At 41.5% G+C, this 14,182-nt stretch overlaps 1 pseudogene across 1 annotated transcript; it reads right to left on the bottom strand.

Annotated features, from left to right (window-relative positions):
- Positions 1 to 16: 16 nt before the first annotated feature.
- LOC147127724 (uncharacterized) lies at positions 17 to 13,703 on the bottom strand (annotated as a pseudogene). Its single transcript, XR_015084185.1, has 3 exons — positions 13,503 to 13,703; positions 11,716 to 11,810; positions 17 to 1,065 (listed from the first exon to the last, which is right to left on the bottom strand). The product of XR_015084185.1 is annotated as an uncharacterized LOC147127724 (transcript).
- Positions 13,704 to 14,182: the final 479 nt, after the last annotated feature.

The raw sequence follows: 14,182 nt of genomic DNA on the forward strand, positions 1-14,182 counted from the left end.
AAATGAGCATGAAAAAGGTTTCTCACCAGTGTGGGATCTTGTGTGTATTTTTAAGGTTCCCTTTTCAGAGAATGTTTGGCCACAAACTGAGCAGGAAAAAGGTTTCTCACCAGTGTGATTTCTTGCATGTCTTTTCAAGTGTGCCTTTTGAGAGAATCTTTGGCCACAAACTGAGCAGGCAAAAGGTTTCTCACAAATGTGGCTCCTTGTGTGTATTTCAAGCTTCCCTTCACAGAGAATATTTGGCCACAAACCAAGCAGGAAAAAGGTTTTTCACCAGTGTAGCTTCTTGTGTGTATTTTTAAGGTTCCCTTCTCAGAGAATGTTTGGCCACAAACTGAGCAGGATGAAGGTCTCTCACCAGTGTGTGTTCTTGTGTGTGCCTTTAAGGTTCCCTTCTGAGAGAATCTTTTGTCACAAACTGAGCAGGAAAAAGGTTTCTCACCAGTGTGGCAACGTGTGTGTCTTTTTAAAGTTCCCTTCCGAGAGAATGTTTGGCGACAATCTGTGCAGGCGAAAGGTTTCTCTTCAGTGTGTATGTGTTGTTTCAAATTCTTCTTGCAATAAATGTGCTCCCAAAGTGAGAACATTTCCAGCTTTTGTTGTCATCATCACCTTTAAACTCGTCATCATTGTCATAGTCATCATCATCATCAGTATGTGACGACATGTCGTCACTCTCTGATAGTGGAGCTAAGAGGACGTCTGCTTGCAATCCTCCACATTGGTCACCATCACCTTCTGTTGTCATGTGTTGACATGAGCTGCTGCTTGGAGGCTCCGCCCCTCTGCTCACCTCACATTTATTTTGACCTTCATCTTCACTCTTCAAAGGGACACCGGTCAATGGCAGCTTGCACATTTCCTCCTCCTCCTCTTTAATGTAGTGGGGGTCTTCTCTCTCCTCTTTCATGTCAGGATGCTCCAGCTCCTCCTCTTTTTTGATGCAAAGAGACATCTGCTCTTCTTCCTCTTCGAAATGGAGGACTTCCTCATCCTCCTCTTCCTCTTTAATGTGAGGGTGCTCTGGCCTCTGCCGCTCCGGACGAATACCTTCACTGATGTCTGCGAGACAAGAAGTCAAATACACATGGTATTATGGTTTATCTGTAGGATGAAGGTGATTAGGACAGCCAGATGAGTTACAATTATAACATACTGTGGCATTAGCAAACTGACTGATGCATTTTTTGGGAGTGGGGGGGCGATCCCATCTTTGGTTATTTGTGCAAAGACTTGCACAGGGTCTGACATTGCACCTTATTTATTGGCGGCCCTATCAAAAGCGGTCCTGGCTTCATATATTCATGATATAATGCAATAGGTTTTAGCAGAGATGGGCAGTCCGTCGCTGGGCCGGACCGGTTGGACCCTCCGGCCCGGTTGGACCCTCCGGCCCGGCCGGACGTCCATTTTTGGGGCGGGGGCTGACAAATTTTTAAAAAAAGGACTCGACTAAATTAGGCAGGAAGCGGATTTTGTCCGGCCCACTAATCGGCCCTCATGCGTTTCATCCAAATTTCATCTCAGCCTACTCGGCGAAAGGCTTCTTTTTAGGCTTCTTTCTACTCCCGTGTCAGCGCGAGCAACAACTGCCGCATTGATTCACGCGACCGACACATTGTGCTGTTGGCGACAGGTCTGCAACACATGCCACGCACACATCAGGAATTGTTGCTGCTCTGATTGGTCCATTATGTCATATGTTGCGATGACATACAGTTTCCCACACGGAGGAGAGGATGCACAACGCAGCTCGTTGCTGCTGCGAAGCATGGGTGTTATGCCACGTATTTGTGTCTAAAGAAGCTACTCACCCACGTTCCTACTTAGCCGCCACCTTACAGATTGTTTTCGCAGTAAAATTACATGCATCGTCTAGTCATCTCTGTCCCTTTATGGTTGTAGCAGGCACGATGTCCATTGTTGTCGCTGTCTTTTTGAAATTAACGAACCTCACTCTAATTCACCTCTCTCTCTCTCTCTCTCTCTCGCTCCGGGAATACGCCGTAGCAAACCTGCTGTGTAGTGGTTTGCTGGTATGCTTTTATTTTGAAGGACGGGAAGTGTGAAGGAGGGGAAGTGTGGAAAATAAATAAGTAACTTGTTGAATGCAACTTCTGCGACTTCTGTTGGACCCAAATAATTATGCAATACGACAAAACCAACCCCGGGGCTCGCAATGGAAGTAAGTACATGCAGTTGGGTAAGTACTAGTGGCACATTTGAAGCGTGTTTGAAGCATGTTTGAAGTGTTTCCACAGCGGGTTTGTGTAGTAATGATCTTTAAATAAAGCTCTGCAGTTAGCATCTGTCCCGCGGCGCCGTCATGCACGTTTTAAATAAAAATAAATTATTGTTGCAAATGTATTCATTGCTTTGGCGATGTAAGGACCTCACTAAATCGATGCACTGCAATCAAAAAAATAAAAAATAAATGAAATATTAAGGCTTCAAAGACTACCTTAATTCTACAGTTATTCAAGTCCCCAGCGGTCCCCAAACTTTTTCCTGTGACGACCACTGAACTTTTCCCTTCTCTGACGGGGGGAAGGGAGGAGGGCAGTTTGTAACAGAAAGTGTGACAATGGCACGGGTGCCTAAATGTAAACTATTAGGCCTTGTCTACACGTAGCCGAGGTTTTTGCAAAAGGCGGATATTAGCCTGCGGTTTGCCCTATCATCCACACGTCCCCGGAGTTTTCTCATTGAAAACGTAAAACTCCGGCCACAGTGGAGATTTGCTGATATCTCCGGACCCACGTTTGGCTGTGGACAGTTACTGTAGACCCAGAGATTTCAGTTGTACACGCACACACGGGACTTGTGTTTTCAAGCGAGTCAACATGGATGCCCGCGGAGCTGTGTTGGTAAGTCTCAAGGCGCTTTTTGCTGACTTATTTGTCATTTCATGTCATCTTCCAAACCGCTTATCCTATACAGGGTCGCAGGGAGTTGCTGGAGCCTATCCCAGCCGTCAATGGGCGAAGGCAGACTACACCCCAAACTGGTCGCCAGCCAGTTGCAGGGCACACATAGACACTGTCACTGAGCGGGAATCGATCCCACGCTGCCCGCACACAACTCAGGCGTGTGTACCACTACACTATCAGGGACGTCCTGACTTATTTGTTCGCAACCAATTACTGCTTCTTGTTGAAAAGTTGAAAAGCAGTTCTGCCCTCTTGTCGTTCTTCACGAACGAGCCTGGCGCCGTGTTTTTAGTTTCGTAGAAGTGACGTCAAAGGACGGAAGTTCCTTCTGAATGGACAGTATTTGGCCAACTACTGCCGCCTTAGAGGCTTGGCATGCGTTTGAAAACACACTTCCGCGGTGTAGTGTAGCTGCGTTTTTTACAGATGAGGATGCATATTCCAACACGTAGTGGGGGAGAAATATTCGTTGTTGAAAAAAAGCCCGGCTATGTGTAGACAAGGCCTTATTGTTTCCAGAAAGCCACACACAACCAAATATTACTACTCTCCATACAAACCCAATTCCAATGAAGTTGGCCCTTACGAAACAAAAATATATAGGAAAATATCATGCAATGCATGAAGTAATATAGTCCCATTTATGAGATTTAGTAATATATTTCACAATATATTGAAATATAATCATAGACCATATATATTGCAAACAAGATCAAAAGGAGCACTATATTTTTATATGTAACTCACTGTGCTACAACATACTGCAATATATAGTGCCAGACATGCACCCATATGTATATATAGAAATGTATATATATAGATACACACACACACACGCACACACACACACATATAGATTAGATCCTTTCTTATTTTTACATCAATCATGTTTCCGCGTGACAGACATTGCATTAAAGTGAAAATTTTAAGTTTCCAAAATTCGAGATGTGTTTTTCACAGGACAGCGACGATATATACATTACACACACATATAAAGCATATGTACATTTACAATATATGTATGTGTATACAGTGATGCTTCGCTACTTCGCGCTTCAACTTTCGCGCCATCGATACATCGCAGATTTTTCAGAAGCATTCATAAATTAAAAATGAAACAACACAGCCATATCGGGAGCTATATTTCAGAAAGACCATTGTTTCAAAGATAAGAGTTGACTCGGAGGCTTTGTACATACCCGCAGGCACTCATAAAAGGCGGTGACTGGTTCCAAGTGCGAGATCGACCAAAGTGGATTTACTTTTCCCACACACTGTACTGTACGTGATCTGACTGGGTGCGCATCACCGCAGCCTCTCGCTTAGTCTCGTCCACTATTCAAATGTGGTGATTTAGTCAGAGTCAAGCCGGATACTTGTCATGTCATGTCATCTTCCAAACCGCTTATCCTGTATAGGGTCGCGGGGAGGTGCTGGAGCCGTCAACGGGTGAAGGCAGACTACACCCCGAACTGGTCGCCAGCCAGTCGCAGGGCACACACAGACACCGTCACTGAGCGGGAATCGATCCCACGCTGCCCGCACACAACTCAGGCGTGTGTAGCACTACACTATCAGTGACTGCTAAGCCGGATACTTGTTTGCTCTAATAAAGTTTTGTAAAAATCAGATAGTACAGTACAACAGCTGTGTTTATAAATTGTGAGCACAGTGCAGTGATATGATATGGTTTGCAGACAATGACAATATTGACGTCTTTGGAACAGGATAGAGGATGGTAATTACCACATGATTTTTTCTTTAGATTAAAATAGTGCTTCTCTTGCACCGACATGTTATTTTTACAACTTTGATTGAAACAGTAAATGATAAATTCTGCCTGTGTGAAAGCCACATGTCTAAGCTCTTTAATTCTTTTGGAATTATGTTTCTGTCTGCTACAGGGGCTGAGATTTTTGTATTTGTAAGTGTTGAATTTCTGGGAGAACTTCAGGTTTTCAAGGGTAATTCGACCATAGGTTTTGGGGAGCTGTTGAGACAGGCGCTTTAGTCCTTAATGGGTTAAAAGAGGCAATACATGTTTATATGTGAATTGCTTTATTATTGCAAAGGAACTAGTTGAGTGCCATGAAACATTGTCAGTATATCGCAATTGTACTACAAAAAACAACCAGAATGAATGCGCTATATAAATAAAATTGTATTGTATTGTATTGTATTGTATAATAATTAAGTCCGTTAAAATATACGGAAACATTATATACCAATTTCATCTTTCATCATCGGGATTGGTCCATTTTCAATGTTTGTCGGTGCTATCGGGTGAGCTAAGGGATGGGATTGAGATTACATTTACCTGAGTGCTCAACGTGAATTACGCATGCGCATAACAATTGCCCCGACGAACCAACCAATCATAGAACAAGCACGTCTTCACGCATGCCCATAGCAAAGCCGGAAGGACGGCTGCTTGGGGTGCGAGCAGAAGAAAGTAGAATATTACAGGAAATGGATTACCGTGAGCAAAAATGTTATAATACAGGTTTGTCCTTGTTAGTTGGGCAAGAAACCAGACAATGGCAAAAACAGCATCATACCCATCTCCTGGATAATTGATTTTGACCCGGCTGTCATTACAGACACGACATATCTTTTGTATGTCCAACAACTAAAACCAAGAGGTATGCTAATGGTTGGCCCGTTGAAGACGCTGTTGTGCTTCAGTTAGCAGGCGAGTCGGTTTTACACACATTCTCATACTTCACTTTTTTCTTTCTAGTTGACGTTACTGTATTATCAAATACAGCAACAAAATGTTTGTTCTGTTTATTATATCAAAATGTGTATCCTGCTTGTGTTTGACTATTTTTCATTCTATAATATTTATTAATAACAGTGGTGTTAACTTTGATATTAAATGTGTTCCTATAAAATAACGTAGAAAAAGAGGCTACATTGAGCGCAGCTGAGTGGGAATTATAATCGCAGGAACTCAGGCCAGCCAAGAGGATGAGAAAAGGAAAACGCCTGGACTTTGGTTAAGAATATTTCAATACTGGTAAGAAAGCCTCTGGAAATCCAAAACAAGTAATGTGATATATGTCATATGCATAATTAGTCTTAAATGACAACATGATAGTACCGTAATTAATAACTTTGTCCTACAGAAAAAAGCCAAATTTGCTGCTCGAAGACAGATGGAGGAAGATTTACTTTGGAGGGACAGTGAGTTTAGTTGAGTTTTATATTTGTTTAGTCTGCACTTTTAAGAATTTGCTCTGTTTAATTTTGTACTGTGAACAAAGTACCCGTCTACCTCAAAATGCTTTATTTTTAATTTTTTCATTAAAAGAAAATAAAGGTGGATTTTGATAGATACTGATTGGTCTGTTAATTATCATATCGCTGTCCTGTGAAAAACACATCTCCAATTTTGGAAACTTTTTTAAGTTTCACATTAATGCGATGTCTGTAACGTGGAAACACGTCAAAGTTTTTCCATAGTATAGAGCAATGTTTTTCAAACTCTGTGCCGCGGCACACGGGTATTGTCAAGTGTGCCGTGAGAAATTATCTAATTTGTGCAGTCTAGCGCCTGGCAGTGTTATCACGTCCTTACTACATTGTAGTACTCTTCCATACCAGCATGTGGCAGCAGCAGCAGTAGCAGTAGCAGGGAGCTAATTGTCTTTGTTTGGAGACGAGCGAATTAGTGGCGCATGTTTATCCAAACAGGCCCATGTTTCACACTGAGTAAGTATCAATATGAAACATTATAGAATACTTTTTCTTTGTGGTTATTTAATTCCTATTCAAGATGTTATAATATTACGTCATTCTTCAATGTTAAAAAATGCTTATTTAAACCATATAACACTTATATTGTTAAAATAAGCTTTTTCTTTTTCACAATTTCAGCTGGTGGTGTAGCGCTGGATTTTTTCGATGAGATAAATGAGCCTTGACTCAAAAAAGTTTGAAAAACACTGGTATACAGCGTGGACTGCTTGAGTTTGCACTCACTAGGGGCTTCGCTATTGGTTCCGGATACTTCTGTTGTCAGGAATCGATCGTTAATGTAATATAGGACTAGAAAATTTAATGCATACGTTGTTTTACCAGGTGAGGGAATTTCCGTTTGACAGAGGTCCGTAGGTGGGAATATTTACTGTATACAGTACCTACAGTATAAGTGCAAATATGCAATAAAAATAAGTAAATAAATAAATAAATAAAGGACAGACTACTGGGGTTGGAATGTTTTGCAGGTCTCGAGTCCATAAGCCCAAATAGCAATTTACAAAACAACTCCTCACTCAACGCGTGTTCCTTTAATCTTGCAAGAAGGTATCCAATGTAAATAAAGACTCACACAAGTCAATTGATCTGTTGATCTGTTTTCTTTTCCATCTCTGAAGTTCAGGAATCATACAGTGACCAGATCTGGGCAGCTTTTCACTCCTCACGAATGCTCTCACCCGAGACAGGCGAGGGCAGAAAAGGGGCCGTCTAACATGCAGCCCTCACATTTATACCGTCTTCAAAATCTAAACATAATGTGGGCTGGCCTCCTCTCCGGCTGGCTCTGCCTAAGGGGCTGATCCTCTCCAACTGGTCACGTAGTCAGATCAGGGCACGCTGACTCTGAGACTTTTAACTGATTATGCGATGTCCGTAAATGTGGAATTGCCATATTTGTTTATGGTTAGGGCTGCCACAAACGATTATTTTGCTGGTCGACTAATCAGTAACATTAGCCGCAATTAATCGACTAATCGGATAATGTATAAATTGCTGCAAATCGCAGCAGCAAGCTGCTCTTCTAATCACCATCATTCGCTTACACCTCAAATTCTTTACGTACAAACTAATCATAAAGAAGATTTAGATGATAGTACATTCAACTTGTATTAAACTTTGTAACTTAAAAAATCATTCCGGACATGTTCATAAATGAAGGAGCAAATTGAATTGACGGCGATACTCTGGCCTTAAATTTTTTTAGCTGTAATTCTTTAGTGCCTTTTAAAATGGAACAATAACTACACACTATTGAAGGAATAATTTTGAAATAGTTATCACACGTTTGCTGATTATGCTAAATGAACATATGTTTGGGAGATTTGGTTTGCGGCATGTATGTGTGTATGTATATATTTACAATATGTATATTGTAAACTAAATATAAGGATGACGTGAAAGTTGGCTTGCAATGAAGAAATTGCTTCTGCATCTGTATGTGCTTGCAATGAAGAAATTGCTTCTGCTTTCCATACGAAGAGGAAGTGTGAAAAGAGGAAGGGAAGCTGGAAGGTGGAGAAGCAGGGGGGCATCACGGGGGCCTCAGTGCAGCTGAATAAATGCCTCTGATATGCTACAGGAAATTATGCAATGTGATGCTTTAACGACTTTTCTACACATGACACATTTTCATGACCAAACGGTGCACCGTATTAAAAGGCGCAGTCTCAGTTACGGGTGATATTTCTGTATTTAACACATACATAAGGCGCACCGTATTATTGGGCGCAGGAATGGTAAAGCATACAATAGCTTAAAACACACGGTAGCATGCGTGCACGCTAAAACATATCGTTGCTGTCCTGTGAAAAACACTTATCTCCAATTTTGGAAACTTTTTTAATTTTTCCTTTAATGTGATGGCTATAACGCGGAAACATGATTCAGGTAAAAATAAGTAAATGAAAAAAATGGAGATACCGGTAAGATACGTGTTTTTCACATGACAGCGACGATATGCTAGCAAGCACGCTAACGTTTTTAAAAAAGCAGAGGGAGCAAAACCCACCCTTCTCCCTTTAACGTCCACATGGTGTCCTCACTCACGTCCGCCTTTTCTCTATATAAGCAGCGTGTTGTCAGCAAATGCTCCCAGTCAGTCAAACGCAGCACTCAACAAAGGCACATAACAGTCACATATATTGGAACTCGGTGCACACATTAGCCGCACCGCATTATAAGGCATTCCATTTTGGAGAAAAAATTAAACTTAAGTGCACCTTATAGTCGTGAAAATACGGTACACAAACATAGAGAAACAAGTTCACATGTTTCCAACGGCTCGCATGAACCCCACTCTTAGGTTGGAAACATCCATCTAACCAGGGACTCCGAAATCCAATAAAAAGAAAGGGGACGAGGAAATATTTTAGAACTTACAGAGAGGTATTGCTCTGTGGACTGTGCATAGCAGGAAATTGGGCTTTCTCTTGCAAGCTGAATACAAAGAATTGAGCGTCTTCTCTCTTTTTTGGTGTTTTGTTATGAAATGTCGAATTGATGAACCTGACAACTATGCAGTGTTAAACTAATATAGTGAAATTATCTATAAATACAAAAAGAAATAATGCATTTCCGGACTATAAGCCGCACCTTTATATAAGCAGCACCCATTATATAAGCCACACCTATCTATGTTGGAAAATTAGATATTTACTACATTTACAGATTGATTATGAACTGTAAAATGTACATGTATGTACCTGAACAGATTTTTTCCTAACAGTGCCTTTAACACTGCAGCAACGTTGCTGATTAAAACAGAAGAGAACCAAGAGAAAATAAACAGTACTTATCTTCATTTCACTGCCTGCTACCGCTCCAGTTTGTCAGCTAACGTCCACCAGACTCCACCATCTATACTACATTCTACATATGCACCTGTCTTGTTTTATGTTAATAAAGTCAGCCAATCTAACACACGGCGTGCTAAATCAACAATAGCATTTCACATCGAAACAACAGAACATACGTAACAGCCAATCGCATTCATGTGCACTTCACTGACCTCTCGGAAAACATAAAATCAAAGAATGACAGCACCTAAAGCAATAACCTAGTGCATAGCGCTCTTGCCTGTTGAACTCCTCTACCTGCAATCACATCCAGTTAATGGCAAATGTATCGTATTGAATTGTACTGTAATTCCGGTTAGAGCCCCCGAGCGGTGGACGAAAAATCCACAGAATATCCACACCGGACTATAAACCACATGGCTCAAAAAAGTCATGGCTTATAGTCTGGAAAATACAGTATTTGTAAACATATTTCACTCTTCCTAGGCACCAACACTTTTTTTAACATAGAAGATGATATCAGAGGAGTAAATTTGGAAAATACACCGTGCTAAAGAAAAATAAAATAAACAATTGTATTGATTTTTAACTTGGTCTTAAATTAACCTTTATCCAAAAGGTTTTGTTTTTCTTCACTACTATGCATAATTTAAAAGTGGTAAATTGATCTACACAATCAAAATGTGGTTTGCACCTGGAACAAAAAAGAACTTTTTTTTGCACTATTAACGTAGTATATTGCAACAAACTTAAAGAGACGGTGGGGCCGGAATCTCCATGTTTTCACTAACAAGTTCATTTTATATATTTTTTGATCAAGAAAATGAAAAGAGTTGTCATTTTCTGTTTTATGAATAAATTTGGGAGAAATTAGGAAATAAGTGACGCCATGAATAACGCCCCTTGTTAATGAGGAGGATGGCCGCGCCCCCTAGCGTTCTATCCCTGTTCGGCCGGAGTCACGGGAGTAACCGATTCCAAACTCTACATTGGAAATCATTGTACTTTCATTGCTTATAACGTCCAAAAACGGCAAATCAATTGGCACCAAAATGTATGTAGACATCTCTACTCATGCCCACTTCAACATATCAAAAGGATTAACCTCTCCGTGGCTGATTTATATGAAATGAGGAAATGTGGAAGTGAGCAAAGCTACATAGATTTAGGCTGGGACCAGCGCACACTGCTTCTTTGCTTAAAAAAAAACAAAAAAACACTGCTTCTTTGCTTATCACGGTTAGAACGGGTGAGGCATTAACCACCAGTCAGAATATTTACAGAGACTGAAGTGGAAATTTTTTCGACTGACAACACGCCGTCCAATTTGGAACGTAAACAGCCGAAAAGGTATGTTCCAATGCGGCCACACTCGGTTATGGAGTCAGCCTCGCTGAAACTTTTTGTTCGCTGAACATTGACGCATGTTCGATGAGGGCTTAACTCACTCTCTGGCGGCTCTCTGGCGGACAACGCACGCGACTGCTTGGGAGGCAACGACCTGAAGCTAGTTGTTGCTATTAGCCATTACATTATCCTACCTTTAGCCGGGGGAGCGAAGAGTGGAGCGTAACGCTCCAACCTGCCTTCTGCTGCTGCAAGCCGCCGTCTCCCTCCTGAGAGTTGACACCAGTTTAGCGTCGCTAAATGTCCGAAATACCGTATTGGCCCGAATATAAGACGGTGTTTTTTGCATTGAAATAAGACTAAAAAAGTGGGGGTCGTTTTATATTCAGGGTCTAGACATTATACCCATTCACGACGCTTGATGGCGCCAGATATCATTGAAGCGAATGCTGAACTTGACTACCCAGGCCAAAGCGAACTACTAACTACAAAGCGGCTACTTTAGTACTGATGTCATTTTTAGATGCAAACCTATTATATAAGTGCCAATGTTAAGCTCACCCATATGTCCCTTTAATTATGGATTTAATGATGTGATGCCGATGAGTGGCAAATATGTTGCAATCAACAGTTGCTTCCTTCGGGTAGACGCTATCGAGTACTCAAACGTAAAAGCAACAGATACAAACTTACTTTTGTCCCATCTTCTGTGGCTATCTTGAACAAATCGGTGTGGCACACCTGCCCAATACAATACATCTTCATTTTGGCTACAACGCCTTCTTTCAGGTTTAAAGCCATGAGTGATGCAGCAAATACAACAATGATCCAATTGACCGCGTCTTAAGTTCATTCATTAAAATGAAACGGAGACTTACAAGTAGGGTTGGGAATCGTTTGAATTTGGACGATTCCAGTCCCGCTTCCGGTCCTTTGATTCGAGTCCGGTACATAACGATTCTCGATTCCGATTCTTAAAACAAAAAAAATGAGTTATTTTTGGACAAATCACATGAACTTATCTGTTCTTCAGTTTCATGAACTTTATACTATTTGTGAAATTTACCATGGATTATTCAAAGGGCTGTTTTTTACCAGTATAATTATTTTAATACATTTTTTTTAATCTAGTATTATTTTTCACACGAGCTTTATTTTTGAGAAGTTCAAGACAATACAATAATGCAGGTGTTACTGAAAACATGCTACTGAACATCAATTGATTGGGTAACTTTGTCTTGTTCTAGAAAGAAAATATATATGACAAACAACGCTGCATTTTATGGGCAAGTAAGGAAAGTCTATCTACTCCAAGCAGTCTATTTAAACATATGATGTATATGTATGTACGGTGTTTATGTATATGCTGCAGCTGCGTATGCTATAAGCTGAATATTAGCTGCATATGTGCATATGTGTTTTGAACTTATTGGCTCAATGTTGCCATTAGACGTACTTAGCCGATTCTGACCTTTGGGTCATAAAGGCCCTGATACACCAAACCGACGTCGGAGGTCGTGAGGCGTCGTGGTGTCTTTAAGCGCCGTCTGATTGGTTTAGTGACCACCATCGTAGTGTTGTAACCTGTCTCTAAGCGTCTTGGGGGCGTTTAGGTATGTTGAATCGGCGTCACCAGTCGTGACATTTGGTCACTCTGATTGGCTGTTAGCTAGCAAATCAGCACACGGAGCACCAACGGGAAGTGACAAATGCGGAAAAACAGTGAGCATGCCTCCGCTGCCTTAATCTTCTTACAAGTACAAGAGCGAGGGTTGACAATGTAAGTATTTCACAATACCGTGTCAAGAACGTGGTTTACTTTGCGTGGGAGTTCATCATGAGTGAAGAACAGAGCCGAATACATTGTTTACATTGTTATAACCCGCCCCCCGCCAACATATTTCCGGTTGGAGTTTTCTAACCATGAGAAATGGTGACTACTGCCGATGGTATGGAAGGGTATTACATATTATGCTGGCGCAGAAGGTACTTTAATGGTCAGCGTCGCTGTCTGTCGTTACGGTGTATTCCTCCAGCGTGACGTGCCGACAGCCGACCAGACGCCAAAGGGGTAAGCGTCTGTCACTGTTGGCCAGTGTCTTTTTGGTGTATCAGGGCCATAAGCCACATCGCGTCAGTTCCATGGCTAGGCGTCGGCCAATTGAGCCAGCCGGGCAGAATCACCAACCCCGCGAAGGGCGACTGCTGCCACCGCGGTACAAAAGCCTATCAGCTAGAACATGAGGCTGTATCGTGTTAACCCATTAAGGCCTAAAGCGCCTTTCTCAACAGCTCCCCAAAACCTATGGTCGCCTTTGGAATTACCCTTGAAAAAAGTTCTCCCAGAAATTCAACATTTACAAAATGATTAATATCTCAGCCCCTGTAGCAGACAGAAACATAATTCCAAAAGAATTAAAGAGCTTGGACGTGACTTTCACACAGGCAGAATTTATTATTATTTACTGTTTCAATCGAAGATGTAAAAATAACGTGTCAGTGCATGAAGCACTATTTTAACTAAATAAAAAATCGAGTGGTAATTACCATCCTCTATTCTGTTACAAAGACGTCAATATCGTAATTGTCTACAAACCATATCATATCACGTTCAACTGGCTCCACTGGTCGTGCACGTCGTCTATACATCACGGCTGTTACTTACTTTAATCAGAGCTCCCGGCGATCGATGGCGTCCGCCATTAGCCTATCTACGGCTCGAAAAAAACGACATCCTGCGCGGTCCCGCGACACCGTCACGTGTATATTCTGATGCATTAATTTGGCTAAGAGATGCATTAAGTTGGCTAAGAGACGGAGAATGGGATTAAAAAAGGACAGAGACATACATATCCGCTCACCCGGTTTGAAAGTTAGAAAGACGCAACAGCGCTCCCGGCTCTAGTGGTAGAAACGTGGTTATGCGCTCCCGGGCTTAATGGGTTAAAAGCTGATGAGAAATCAACAAAAAGCAGTCTGACATGGTTCTTACTACCTCCAGATGTTTATAAACCAGGTTGTATTTTACTCAACTCAACTGTATTTATAGAGCACTTTAAGACAACCACCGCTGTATACAAAGTGTTGTACAAGGAGCAAAAATAAGTCATACAACAACAAACCATCAAATAAATGAATAATGAGGACAAAAACATAATGCGCCACACATTTTCAGTGGGAGACAGGTCTGGACTGCAGGCCGGCCAGTTTAGTACCCACACACGTTTACAACGAAGCCATGCAATGTGTTGTAACGCGTGCAGAATGTGGTTTGGCTTTGACTTGCTGAAATAAGCAGGGGCGTTTTTTGACGCAATGCTGCCTGAGGGATCGAAGGTCATGGGT

Source organism: Filicampus tigris, chromosome 21 (genome assembly GCF_054856515.1).
Source record: "Filicampus tigris isolate MCC_2025a chromosome 21, RoL_Ftig_1.0, whole genome shotgun sequence".
Taxonomy (NCBI): domain Eukaryota; kingdom Metazoa; phylum Chordata; class Actinopteri; order Syngnathiformes; family Syngnathidae; genus Filicampus; species Filicampus tigris.